Genomic DNA, 14,958 nt, shown 5'->3' with positions numbered 1-14,958 from the left:
ACAATTTAGCTTAAGCTGACTGATGCAACATCCTTGAACACCCTATCTCTCTCTCTTTAGATATTCTTTTACATCCTGTATCTATTTATCTGGCTGTGCTGGGTCTTAGTTGCAGCATATGGGATCTAGTTCCCCCATCAGGGACTGAACCCGGGTCCCCTGCATTGGGATCATGCAGTCTTAGCCACTGGACCACCAGGGAAGTCCCTTTTTTACATCTTTTAATAACAGCTGAACTGATTGGTCGTGACACAAGCATTTTTATTATTGTTGCTAATGAGATCTCTCTTTTTAAATACTTCTTAGTTTTATGGGTAATATATATATGTGTGTGTGTGTGTGTGTGTGTGTGTGTGTGTGCGCGCGTGCGTGTGGGGGTGTGGGTGTGTGTGCACGCGCACGTACATATATTTAAAAAAACCATAAGATCTACCAAAATATTAGTAATTCCCATGATCACTATTGTTTTTCATTTCTTACTTCTTTAGTTTCCTTTTCTGATAGGCCAAATCTTTTTCTTTACTATGTATTAATATTTTAGGGCTAGTCTGTGAGTCTGTGTCAAACTATTTCCCACTCTTGAATTTTAGTTTTGCAGTTTGTCATCAGACTGTCATTCAGACATAGAACTTTTTTCTCTCTCTCTCTTTGATAGCTGTGGCAGAGACTAGCTACATGATTAACAACCCAATTTCTCTTCTTGGGTGCAAAGCTAAACTACATTTCTCAGTCCCCTTGAATCTAAATGGAGCCATGTGACTAGTAGTTCTTGCCCCTGTAACATGACTGTAATTGATGTATCATTTCTGATATGATGCAGTTAAGACCTACTATGCTCTTTCCTTATCTCCTGACTGAATACAGCAGTACCAGTGGAAGACCACAAGGATCACAAGGATCCAGCAAATAGAGATTGGATTTTTAGAAGGTCCTGTGAGAGGCTTTTCTTTTTTCCCTGAGCTTTTTTGAGATATAATTGACATGTGACATTGTGTAAGTTTAAGATGTGCAATGTGTTGATTTGATCCACTTATATACTGCAAAATGATCACCAGCACAGTGTTAGATAATACCTCCATCATGTCACATAACTGCCATTTTGTTCTTGTGGTGAGAACATTTACGATTGACTCTTTGAGCACCTTCCAAGTACTGTACAGTATTATTAACTATAGTTAATACAGTACAGTATTATTAACTATAGTTACCATAGTGTACATTAGATCCCAGAATGTATTCACTTTATAACTGTAAGTCTGTGCCCTTAACCAACATTTCTCCTCATTTCCCACTGGCCCCTGGCATCATTTTACTCTTTGTTTCTAGTTCGCCTTTTTTAGATTCTACACATAAGTGATACCATACAGCATCCTTGTCCTTTCTGTCTGACTTATCTCACTTAGCACAATATCCCCAAATTCATCCATGCATTTATATTTAGAATCTAGCTTTATTTATCTGGAGTAGGACAGTAGGTAACTAAAATTTTCTTTCAATCTTTGATATTTTACAGTTTCACTATAATATACAGGTGTACCTCAGAGATATCATGGGTTCAGTTCCAGACCACCACAATAAATTGAATATCACGCAAACTTTTGTTTGCCAGTGCATATAAAATTGTGTTTATACAACTTTTAAGTTGTGTAACTTGTAAGTGTGCAACAGCATTATTTCTATAACATAGACATACTGTCTATGTCTAAAAAAACAATGTACATAACTTACATTAAAAATACTTTATTGCTAAAAATGCTAACCATCATCTGAGACTTCAGCAAGTAATATTTTTGCAATAGCAAAGATCATGGTCACAGATAACCATAATAAATAAAATAATAATGAAAAATTTGGAAATGTGAGAATTACCAAAATTTGACACAGATGTGTAGTGAGCAAATGCTTTTAGAAAAGTGCACTCATAGGGCTTTCCTTGTGGCTCAGCTGGTAAAGAATTCGCCTGCAATGCAGGAGACCTGGGTTTGATCCCCGGGTTGGGAAGATCCCCTGGAGAAGGGAAAGGCTACCCACTGCAGTATTCTGGCCTTGAAAATTCCATGGACTGTATAGGCCATGGGGTCACAAAGAGTCAGACACGACTGAGAGAGTTTCACTAGAAAAATTAAAAAAAAAAAAGAAAAAAGAAAAAAAAAAAAAGAAAAGTGCACTGATAGATTTGCTCAATGCAGGGCTGCCATAAACCTCCAATTTGTAAATAAACACAATAAATGCAAAGTGCAATACATATGAGATATAGCTGTATTTGGTTGTGATTTCACTTTATTCTGCTTGGTACTTGGGGTACACTCTTTTAAAAATGGAGGACTCAGTTCTTTATAAACACACGAAAATTCTCAAATGCTATGTCTTCAAATATTGCCCTTTTTGCTATATCCTCTTTCTCTTCTTCTCTAACCCTATCAGGCAAATCATGTAACTTTACAATCTATTTTCCATGTCCCTTATCCTCTCTCTGACACTTTATTGTGGTAAAATATACATAACAAAAAATTACTTATAATTTTAACTACTTAAATATATTATTTATTTGGCTGCTCTGAGTCTTAGTTGTGGCACCTGAACTCTTAGTTGCGGCATGTGGGATCTAGTTCTCTGACCAGGAATCCAACCTGGGCCACTGCATTGGGAATTTGGAGTTTTAGCCACTGGACCACCAGGGAAATCCTCATTTTAACTACTTTTAAGTGTGCAATTCGATGGCATTAAGTTTGTTCACAATGTTGCACAAACATCACCAATATCCATCTCTAAAACTTTTTCATCATCCTAGGTAGAAACACTGTACTCATTAAATAGTAATTCCCCATTACTCCTCTCACCATAACCCTTGGTAACTTCCATTCTACTTTTTTCCCCTATGAATTTATCTATTCTAGGTACCTGATATAAGTGAAATTATACAATATTTGTCTTTTTGTGTGTGGCTTATTTCACTTAGCAAAACATTTTCACGTTTCATCCATGTTGTAGCATGTGTCAAAATTTCCTTCCTTTTTAAGGCTGAATAACATTCCATTCTATGTATATACTACATTTTGCTTATCCATTACTTGTGGACACACATTTGGTTTGTTTCCACCTTTTGGCTATCGTGAATAATACTGTTATGAAAATTGATATACAAGCATCTCTTTGAGTTCTCACTTTGAATCTTTTTGGGTATGTATTGAGAAGTTGAATTATTACACCATATGGTAATTCTATGTTTAACTTTTTGAGGAACCATCAAAGTGTTTTCTGCAGTGCTTGTAACATTTTGCATTCTACCAGCAATGCACAAGGATTGCAATTTCAATTTCTCCATATTCTCAGCAGCGGTTATTTTCTGTGTGTGTGTGTGTGTGTGTGTGTGTGTGTGTGTGTGTGTGTGTGTGTGTGTGATGTTAGCCATCTTAATCCAGGTGAAGTGGTATTTCATTGTGGTTTTGATTTATATTCTAATGACTAATAATGTTTATCATCTACTAAAGTACATATTGGCCATCTGGATATATTCTTTGGAGAAATGTCTATTCAAATCTTGCCCATTTTTGAGTTGGGTAGTTTGGGTTTTTTGGTTGTTGAGTTGTAGAACTCTATATATTCCCTCTGATATATTTTATCTCTCTTCAGTGTTGCTTCTCTGCAGAAAATCCACAAAAGCATGAGCAGGAAGATTCAGGCTACAGCTGGAGAGCCTTAACACCAGAGCACATGTTTGCCTGTGGCAAAAAACTAGAGACCTTTATTTTTAGGAACACTTTGCCGTGTGCCCAATGCTCTCTTGCTAACATTTGGGCCATGTACCTTAAATTGGGGGTCACTCGGAGCTATGAACCGTTGGGGATGAGCAGACAGAACTGAAGCTGTGGGAGAAGTTCTGCTCCTCCACCCGCAGACAGGACGATGGTCACACACATCAGAGAGCAGTGACACAAGACAACCCAACCGGCGCCCCTCAGCGCCCCTCGAGCACGAGGGAGGAGCAGGATGAAAGGCAGGGGAGAGGGGCGTCACACGCCCAGCCTATTAACAAAGCCCAGGAAATAAAAATAAAGTCTGAGTAACAAACAAAGTCTAACCTTCTTTTCCTTCGCCTTTGTGTTTTGTCTAGCTCCGCTTGCTCACAGGGGGCCGTGCGCGGAGCCCTTCCACCTGGCTCTTCAGACCTGGGTCGCCAGTGAGAACAGGCTGGGCTGACGTCTCAGCTGTCATTCAAGATGGCCGCGGCCGCTGTGCAGAGATGATGCGTCCAGCCCTGATCTGGAGTGCACCAGCGGCGTTCCCGCCTCAAGAGAACGCCTCCTTTCGTCCCCTGCCCCCAGCTGAAGAGATCCCTATGAAGCAGCTCGGGTGGCCTCCGCCTGCAGTGGCTTGAAGCTGTGCATCAGTTCCAGGCCAGGGACTGAGGCCGGATCTGTGCGGTGAGGGCCCTGAATCCTAGCCGGGAGACCAGTGGTCAGTGAAAAGGCCCTGGCTTTTCAGCTTTGCGGAAGAGAATTCCCACAAAGATGGGAAGCACTGAAACAGGTGTTTGTTAGGAAAAAGGGGGCTTCCCTGGTGGCTCACTGGTAAAGAATCTGCCTGCAATGCAAGAGCTGCTGGAGATGTGGATTCAATGCTTGGGTGGGGAAGAGCCCCCGAAGAAGGGAATGGCTACCCACTCCAGTATTCTTGCATGGAGAATCCCCCTAGACAGAGGAGACTGATCGGCTACAGTCCATAGGGGACACAGAGAGTCAGACGCGACTGAAGTGACAGTACGCATGCACACAGTTGGAAAAATAGTACAGTCTGTGTGGACAGACATGGGTGGACTCAGAGAGTGGGTGGACTCACAGAGAATTGCGCCTTGAGGTTGTTTAAATCAATGACTTTTATGGGGCATTTCTTCTGGGTTTCTTTTCACCAATCATTTTGATTTGCCTGGGTCAGAGCCCATATTTGGTATATCTCAGGGTCTTTCCATATGTGCAGGTACATCTCTGAACCAAGATGGATTCCAGCAAAGAGGCTTTTGGATAGCTTAGCATCACTCCCCCTTTGGCTTCCAAGGAGCTTTCTAGTTGGGAAGGTTTTCTTGACTTCTAGAATGAGAAATATATGGTCTCTTATCTCTTATCTGGGCAGAGCCCATCCTGCTCTCAACTGTCCTACTATTAATATTCTGGTGTTTCTGACCACAAGGAATGAAATCCAATCTCTCATCCAGCGGTAGGGGGTGGGGCATCTACCTCCTGTCTCAGGTCCAGCCTATGGTGCCCCATGTATTGAGTTTCCTTTCAGTATCTATAATGTTTCCTTTCAGATAGTGTACTTTTCATCTCAAAATTCTGGTAGGACATTCATCATGTCTTTCATTTCTCATCTATGCTCATGTTTTCCTTTAAATACTTGAACATAGTCGTAACAGCTCTTTTAGAGTCTTTTCCCACTAAATCCATCACAGCTGTCATTTCTGGTTCCATTTCTAGTGACTGATTTTCTTCCTCCTGGTTATGAATCACATCTTCCTGCTTCTTTGCATGTCTAATGATTTTTGATTGGTTGCTGTACATTATGATTTTACATTGTGGGATGCTAGGTCATGTTTTTCTTTAGAGTGTTGGGCATTGTACTAACAGACATTTAAATCACTTACAAATTAACCTGATCCCATCAGGGCTTGTTTTTGGCTTTATTAGGGTGGATTTAGAGTAACTTTTACTCTAAGGCTAGTTTAGCCTCTCTACTAAAGCATGATCCTCTGAGCTCTTCAGTGAAGGACTATTCAACATGAGACTTCTCTAGCTGCCCAGAATTTAAACATCTCACAGTTCTGTGTGATCTCTGGGAATTATTCAGATTATAGCTCCAATTTCTCTTTTAACCAACATCAAGTATTTTCACCCTATGCATGTGTACCTTTAGTATTCAGCAACAGATTCAATGGTTTTCCTAAGTTTATTTTTGCAGCTGTTTTCTCTGAACATCTCCCTCTTCCCTGGTACTCTCCCCACAAATTCCAGCCATCTGAATTCTTCCTGAACACTCACTGTCTCTTTAATTTCAGCAGCACCTCCCAGCTATGCTTGGAATTCTATCTCACAGTCAGGAAATGCCTCTAGGAAGAAAGTTGAAGTGATTGTATGTCTTAATTTTTTTTTACATCCTTATGATCCTGTACTGCCTGTTATTCAATGTCCAAAAATTATTGCCTTATATATTTTGATCAGTTTTGTGGTCTATGATGGGAGGGTATTTTGAGCTCCAGTTATTCCATCATAGCTGGGAGTAGGAATCTCAGTCTTTGAGTTTTTAAGGCCACATTTCCAGAACTTCCCTGGTGGTCCAGTGGCTAGGACTCTGAGCTCCCAATGCTGGGGACCGGGTTCAATCCTTGTTCAGGGAACTGGATCCCACATGCTGAAACTAAAAAAAAACCCACATACTGCAATGAAGATCGAAGTTCCTGAGTTCTACAACTAAGACCTGAAGCAGCTAAATAAGTAAACATATAAATAAATATTTAAAAAAATAAAGCCACATTTCCTCCTCAAGAACTTGGATATAACAACAAAATAAACAACACTTTCCCAGTTACTCAGGTATAGTGTCAAGGTGGGGGAAGTCATGGAAGTGGGGGTCAACTGTGGTCCTCCTGAGTTATTGAGAATGATAAGTTTGGAGATACTCAATTTGGAAGTGATGAGACATTTGCTTGGAGATCTTGGAACAGGAGCCATTAGGGGAGATAGGGTATCTAATATAGTAAATGCCCTTGATATTCTGCTTAATATTCTTTGGACTTGCCTGAGTCACTTGAAGCTAGGGACATTCCCAGTAAGCTGTAGCTTCCCATTGCCAAGTATCTGTATATCTCTGCTTTTTTGCCCAGGGCTTTCTCTGGCACTGCAAAAGCTTGCTCAGCTTTATGGGGGCACAACCAATGAGGGGGCAGCTGATGGCCCCAGGGACAACTCTCAACCCAGGGGTAATAGGAATAGCTGGATAAATTCCTCAGTGTCTTCAACCTCCAGTGGGACCATTTATTATTATAGGATGTCATCATCAAAGTAAAGCAGGTAGATATAGTTAGCCCCTCTCTCTTCGATGTGTTCTCTTTACAGTAACAATTTTTCTTTATGGCTATAACTGATTTTTTAAAAATCCACTTATATTAGGGTAAAACTGTTCAAAGTAGAAGGAAGAAGCATCAAATATCAAGCACTGTGGGTCCGACCACCCTAGGGATAGCCTGATACATGATCAAGAGTGAGAAAGGATTAAGAAAAGTTCTCCCAACTTGTAGAAGTCCCCTGACACTTTCTGGGCACCTTCTTCCTGATTTCAAGTTGAGTGTCCACATTTTCCTTTTTATTTTAATTCAAAACCATGGACTGTTTGGGCTGACTGACCTGAATATGTTAATGGTATGATCAATGTTTTTTGGGGAAGTCATCTGATAACTAATTACGTGTGACACAAAAAGAAAAATGAAGCCTAAAAGTAGTTTTGATGCCTAGAAGAAAAATCAGCTGCTATTATAGCTAATGCAAATTTCTGCAAAAGGGAATCATGCCCTAGAGAAACAAGGTATTTTGGTAAAGAATATCATGCCCAAACAAGTTTACAAATTCAGATTTTAGAATCATCAGTTGCAAACTGCTTTGTTTTTACTTTTTTTCCCTAAAAGTTTGAAGAAGACTAAGTTCAAATTAAGATGATATTGTCCATTGTGAAGGCAGTAGTTGAAATGTCACCCTTTATTTTTAAAGAGCTTTAGAGTTTTTAAAGAACACTTTTTTTCCATTTCACTCTCTTTATAATCTCCTAAGTGAACCAGAGCATGAAGCTTAGCCATAAACAACAAGGTAAGTAAGAATGCATGGTGATGTGAGAGTAATTCCTATCCCAGACCAGGTTGATTCTGTAAAGAGAGAATGATTTTGATGCTGAAAACTCAGCCTCTGTGCACCAATGCTGAATTGAATCTCAGAGACAGAGTTTTCGGTGAAGTAGAAAAGAATAGCTTTATTGCCTTACCAGGCAAAGGGGGGCACAGAGGGCTCCTGCCCCGGAAAACTGTGTTCCAACCTGTGGGAATTTGGTGAGGAGTTTTATTGCAATAGTTCAAGGGAAGGATTGCTGATAGGATTAGGGTGTATGGAGGGCCTGCACTCCTTTAATCTTGCCTCTGGGGATCTCCTAATCTTGATGAGTTTCTCAGGTTTTTATAATCTGATTTTAGGTGGTTTCTTGAATGCTTCTCCTTTTCTCTGCATCCCCTCCCTTCCCTAATGAGCAACTGTCTGAATCTGCCCTTTGGGACTCAGGGAAGGTCTAGGAGGCTGGAGTCTGTTCCCTACAAACAAGAAATGGGGTACATGGAAAGTCTTCCTTGCCCAGGAGCCCCACAGGGTCCTGCTTGGTTTCAAAATCTGGAGGGGAAATGAGGGAGTTAGAGATGAGTGGGTGTCCCTGAGAGTGTGTTGGGGCCTGGCCCCTACTCTCTGGGGTGGGCCTGGGCCCTTGGGGAGTGATGCCAGCCTCTGATGGGTTTGAGGTGATGTGAGGGTGGAAGGAAGGAAGCATGCCACACATCTCAGATGTATCCCGGAGACTGCAAGCCTCTAAGAGAAGGTTCTCACATAGCCAGGCTCCAGAGCAGAGGACACCATGCTAAGAGAGGTCCCCTAGCAGATGGCCCTGAGGTCAGCCTTCACAGAGGCCCATGCACCTCAGTCTGCTGTAGGGACAAGAGATGAAGTGTTTTAAAACCTCTCAGAGCGCACCAGTGGGTCTGAGGGTGGAGAAGAATCAGAACTATTTCCTGGTGACCACAGGCCATGATGGGATTAGAGACTTCAAGCAATGAATGCCACAACTCAACCATGAACATTAGATGAGCAAGCTACATTCTGATTAATTCAGGTAAAAGACAGGACCACTGTATCAAGAACCCTCTTCAGATCAAAGCCTAATTTGTAATAAGTCACCAAAGAACTAGCTTATTTCTGAGGAGAACAAGGGATGGTGAATACAAAGTTATTCAAGAGCTGGAGTTTCAAGCCGAAAATGGCTGTTACCTTGAACTGGCAAGGGTAAGGGCTCTTTTTTTTAATTTTACTGAAGTATAGTTGATTTACAATGCTGCATTGATTTCTACTATATAAAAAAGTGATTCAGTTATACATATATTTTTTCATATTTTTTCCATTATGATTTATCACAAGATATTGAATATAGTTCCCTGTGCTACAGAGTTGGACCTTGTTGTTTATCCATTCTGTATGTACTAGTTTGTGTCTGCTAACCCCAAACTCCCAACCCATCCCTTCCCCACCCCACCCCCCTACCTCTGTTCCCCCCCATCCCCCCCAGCAAGAGTAAGTTTACAATGCTGACTGCTTTGGAGTATCAGTAGCTACATTAAATATAGTTAAGGAGAATAAAAGAAAGTTGCATTTTTCTAGGTTATTTGAAAGTTTATTTTAAATAAAATACATTATTTAAAGGATTTTTATAGTGATTACTCTAAACAGTAAAAAAAATTGTCTCATAATCGGGACTTCCCTGGTGGTCCAGTGGTTAAGACTCTGTACTTCTAGTGCAGGGGGCTTGGGTTCAATACCTGGTCAGGGAACTGAGGTCCTAAAAAAAACCACACTATCTCATATTTGAGTTTTCTCATATTTGCACATTAGATTTTTTAAATTTTTTTTACCTTTGTTTCCTTTATTTTTTTTTTCATTTATTTTTGTTAGTTGGAGGCTAATTACTTTACAATATTGTAGTGGTTTTTGCCATACATTGACATGATTCAGCCATGGATTTGCACATTAGATTTAAATGTTACATCTTTACACACTCACATTTTGAGACTTTGAATTTAATATCCATGACCTTTGTGTGAATAAGTCGCCCATTTCCTTATCTCATGGGAAAAGGTCTTCTGCTTTTGGAAAGATTGCAGGCAGGATGTATCTGTATAAATCACCATCTCTGTCTCCATCTCTGTTGGTTCACAAACTCAGGAGCTTTCCAGGTGAAATATGAAACTAGTCCCCATACACAGAGGGCATGGAGCAATGGAAGGAAGAGCAAGATCACTCCATATTGGTAGGTGGCCTTAACAGGGTTCTGTCACAGGTACTATCCAGATGGTAGCAACCACACACTAATTTCTCAAGGTGGTGTCCCTGGGGCAGCTTCTGTGTGGGGAAGGCAAACAGAAGACACATTCCAAGCACAAAGCTGGGGGTGAGGAGCTTCCAATTGCCTGAGTCCACGGTGAGGATCAACTGGTGGACATGTCCTCTCTCTGACCTCCTGCAACAATCTCAATCTCTATCTGTCTTTATCTCTCACTTTTAAGGGTCCTTATGATTATATTTGGCCCACCAGGTAATCCAGAAAAATCTTGCTGTTTTAAGGTCGGCTGATTATCAGGCTTCATTCCACCCACCTATAACCGTCATTCCCCTTTGCCATGTAAAATAACATTTTCACAGGTTCCTAGCATTAGGACATGGACATCTTTGGGCAAGGGGTTCATTAGTCTGCCAACCACATAGAACTGTCATTTCCCCTCATAATTAACTATGCATTTAATGCAATGTCTATTAGAATCTTGATAAGGTGATTCTAAATATCATGGAAAAGAGATAATGGACAAAAATAACAAGAGGTTTTTGAAACATACAAATAATCATGGGGTCTTGCTCTACCAGACATAAAACATGCTGTATGGCTAAAGTAATAAAAATACTTTGGCATTGGTGAGTATAGATGGTGTTATGAAAACTGAAAATTCATTGGGTTAAAAGTAAAGCCTTCTGGGCTTTCCTAGTGATGCAGTAGATAAAAATGCACCTGCCAATGCAGAGAACACTGGTTCGATCCCTACTCCAGGAAGATCCTACATGCCTCAGGGTAACAGCCTATGTGCTACAACTACTGAGTCCATGCACTCTAGAGCCCATGCTTTGCAACAAGAGAAGCCCACACACCACAATGAAGAGTAGCCCCCACTCACCACAACTAGAGAAAGCCCTCATGCGGCAAGGAAGACCCAGTGTAGCCAAAAAGAAAGAAAGAAACAATTTTTAAAAGAGCAGAGCCCTCCTGTACATAGAATACTAGATACATTCCAGGTAACTTAAATACCTAATTGTTAAAAAGAAAACCCTAGTACTTCCCTTAGGTAGTACTAGAGGTACACACACACACACACACACACACACACACACATACACACACACACACAATCTCATACTGGAGAAAATTCTTTTTAAGAACCTGGAGGCCATAAAGGAAACTACTGACTTATTTGAATACATGCAAATCTAACATTTCTATACATTGAAATATACCATAAACAAAGATAAAAGATTAATGACAGTCTGGGAGTATATTTCAAATACACATATCAAAGAATCAATACCCATGACATATATATGTATGCATATACATACATATATATATATTTTTTTATATATAGTACTTCCTTGTAGCTCAAACAGTAGAGAACCTGACTGCGATGCAGAAGACCAGGGTTTGATCCCTGGGTTGGGAAGTTCCTCTGGAGAAGGGAACAGCAATCCACTCCAGTATTCTTGCCTGGAGAATCCCATAGACAGAGAAGCCTGGTGGGCCACAGTCCGTGGAGTCACAGAGTCGGACACGACTGAGTGACTAACACACACACACACACACACACACACACATATATATGCAATAGAAAAACAATCCAATTAAAACTGAACATAGGAAATAAATTAGTAATTTATTGAGGAGGAAAATCAGTTGTCCAATAAATATATAGACTAATCATGGTTTGAAATCAGGAAAATGTAACTTAAACTATAATAATACATCTCCAATTAGATTAGGGAAAAAAAATACCTGTAATATCTGATATTCACTGGTACTGGAGAAATGAACCCTCATATCCTGGGGTCCATTTGGAATAGCTTTTTTGGGGAGAGTAAATTTGGGATTAACTTTGAAAGTTAAAACTATGTCCATTTCTATAAATAGAAGTGCTCTCATGTTTACAACCCTATTATGTATAATTACATTTGTGGAGGCAGTTTTTATAAAAAAGTATGTGAATAATTATGTTGTTATAATAAAATACTGGAAACAATGGAAGTGTTCAGGGATAAGAGAAGGATTGAGTAAAATAAAACATACTCCCTTTCAATTTGAAAAAATGTGACAGAGCTACAAGTCCTGATATAGAAAGATCTCTAAGACATATTGGTAAGTGAAAGAGAAAACTGCAACAAATAGATCTAGAATTATTTCATTTGTGTAAAACAAAAACAAATAATATCTACAACAAGTAGGATATAATTATAATACAATCTTTTATGTAATATATGTTTGGAAGGGCACACACTAGATTGATACTTCTCTGCTGCCCACTGTCTCTGCAACACACACACACACTCAACAGAATTGGAATATTATTCAGCCACAAAAAGAAGGAAGTTCGGCCCTTTGCAACAACATGGAAACATGGATGGGCACTGGGGGCATTATACTAAATGAAATAACTCAAGTAACTCAGAGAAAGAAAGATAAACCTGTAGTCTCACTTATCTGTTGTATCTTAAGTAAAAAACCAAAACCAAAAAACAAACAAACTCATTGAAAAAGAGATCAGATTTGTAGTTATGAGAGGCAGAAAGTGAAGTGTGGAGGAACTGGATGAAGGTGGTTAAAAGGTACTCACTTCCAGTTATAAATACTGAGGATGTAAGCAAACAAACAAAAGCAAACTCTGATGACTGTTGACTCTAGATCCACAGCAATATATTTTTGTAAGAAAGATACTGAAATCTGAATGTACTCTTGATATGCTCTTGTTCTCTTAATGTCCTTAGAAATGGATGACATTCAGTCAAAAGACTAAAGTGAAGGTTTTTTTCTCATAAGCTCAACTAATCATGGAGTTAGCTATCTCTTAAAAGTAGAATGACTTCTTAGTGACATTCTTAAAGAGGGACAGTAAAACTTGTCTTCCATAGGCTGAATCTAGGACAAAATTGTTGAAAAAGATGAGGGGGTGATGACAATATACATAAGGACTTCAATGTCCCTGAATCTGTCACAAATGGAGAGCTTAAAAAATAAAACCTACAACATTTTAAAAAGTCTGCCTCAGGCAATCTCAAAACGTTTGACGTTTCATTTATTGGAAAAATGTAGCTTTTTGTAATTAAAAAAGTTCTGACAACTGAAAGTGACTTTAAGACCTGTTAAAATCAGGTCAGTGAAGCTGCTGCTGATCTCAAAGTTTTCATTCTTAATGTTGAGAGACTGGAGGCTGCGGATTTTTAGCTGCACCTGTAATAGGTACTGCAGAGGGAAAATGCAGAATGAAAATGCATCCCAATGAAACACTTTCAGAGTGCAATGATGCACAGAATTGCAGAAGCCTGGGGAATCCAAAATAAGTTTTATTCATGTCCTGCTTTTATATGGTAGCTACAAAAGAAATGAGCCCCATTACTGTAGCATTCTGTTGGAAGTAATCCTTAGTTGATCTGTCAACTCCATCAATAGTATTTTGACTGCAACAGTCATGAGTGTTCACTGGATCAAGATAGCTACTGAAAGCCATACATGAAGACAACACAAGGATTAATTATGCCAGTGGGGTCCTCACTTCACCCCCTATGTTGTCTGGGTTCAGTGCCTCCTTTATTGTTTGGGTCCACGCTAGTGGATGCTGGGATGGTTAAAGCATGGTTCACATTTCACTCCAGATATGCAGTCTATGTGACAGTAATTGCTAAGGAAAATCGCCTACTCCCCAAACTGCCTCTGATTGATTATTGGACTGCAGCTTCATTTATTTGCAGAACTCTGCAGTCCTCAGTCGCCTTCACTACCAGCTCTGCCTGTTCTCTGATCAGCCTCCTATGACCTGCCTCTTCTAGGGATGAGAGGAGTGTTCCAGCCTCTTTTCAGGTGATGGGAAAGAATTTACAGATTGGGCTCTTAACAAATATGAACTTTGTTGAATTCTCAGCTTCAGTTGAGGTTTGTTTGTTTGGAAGTAAAGTAACTGACTCTTCTACATTTATATGAAAATAGACTTTACTGGAAGGATATGGGGTTGCTCACCAAATCAGAGAAAAAACAGAACTTGCTGGGCTTTAGAAAAGACAGGGACCAGGAACAGGAATTAAGGACACTTTTTGGAGAAATTCCAGAGGTGGGAGGAGAAGGGGAGTGCATTGGTTTGGCTTGTATTGTACTGGCCAGGGGGAGTGTGGGGCATCCTCATAGACAGGCCACGGTGACTCTGCAATGTGGGAGGAGGTTATTGTTCAAGGAATCTTGACACACCACTCACCAAATGACGTGGCATGAATGCTGGGTGGACAAAAACAGCAGATGTTCCTACATTATGAAACATATTATAATAGATGCCACAGTGCTCATGATCAAGCATCCTCTTTGGGTGTAGAAGTCCACGGTTTTGGTTTTCAAGCATTTCATCCCTCAAGTTCACAGAACTTCTCTGGGTGGCACTTATTTAAATTCTGGAGTCAGACTGCCTGGATTTGAATTCCAGTGTTCAAACCTGTGTGTGCTTGGAGTTGCTTAACCTCTCTGGATCTTGGTTTCTTCACTGGAAAAAAGGGGATAATAAAAAGTACTTTCATCATAGTGTTCTTATGATAGTCTAATGAATTAACACATTAAAAACCCTCATAATAGTGTCTGACACCCAAGAGCTATATGTGTGTGTGTGCTTAGTTGCTCAGTTGTGTCCAACTGTTTGCAACCCCATGGACTGTAGCCCGCCAGGCTTCTCTGTCCATGGGATTCTCCAGGCAAGAATACTGGAGTGGGTTGCCATGCCCTCCTCCTCAGTTGGCTTAATTATACACATTTATTATCTTATTGTTCTGGAGGTCAGAGTTGCATTGGGCTAAAATCAAGGTGTAGGCAGGGTTG

The sequence above is a fragment of the Dama dama genome, chromosome X (genome assembly GCF_033118175.1).
Source record: "Dama dama isolate Ldn47 chromosome X, ASM3311817v1, whole genome shotgun sequence".
In the NCBI taxonomy this organism is placed as follows: Eukaryota; Metazoa; Chordata; class Mammalia; order Artiodactyla; family Cervidae; genus Dama; species Dama dama.
This window is presented reverse-complemented; position numbering follows the sequence as displayed.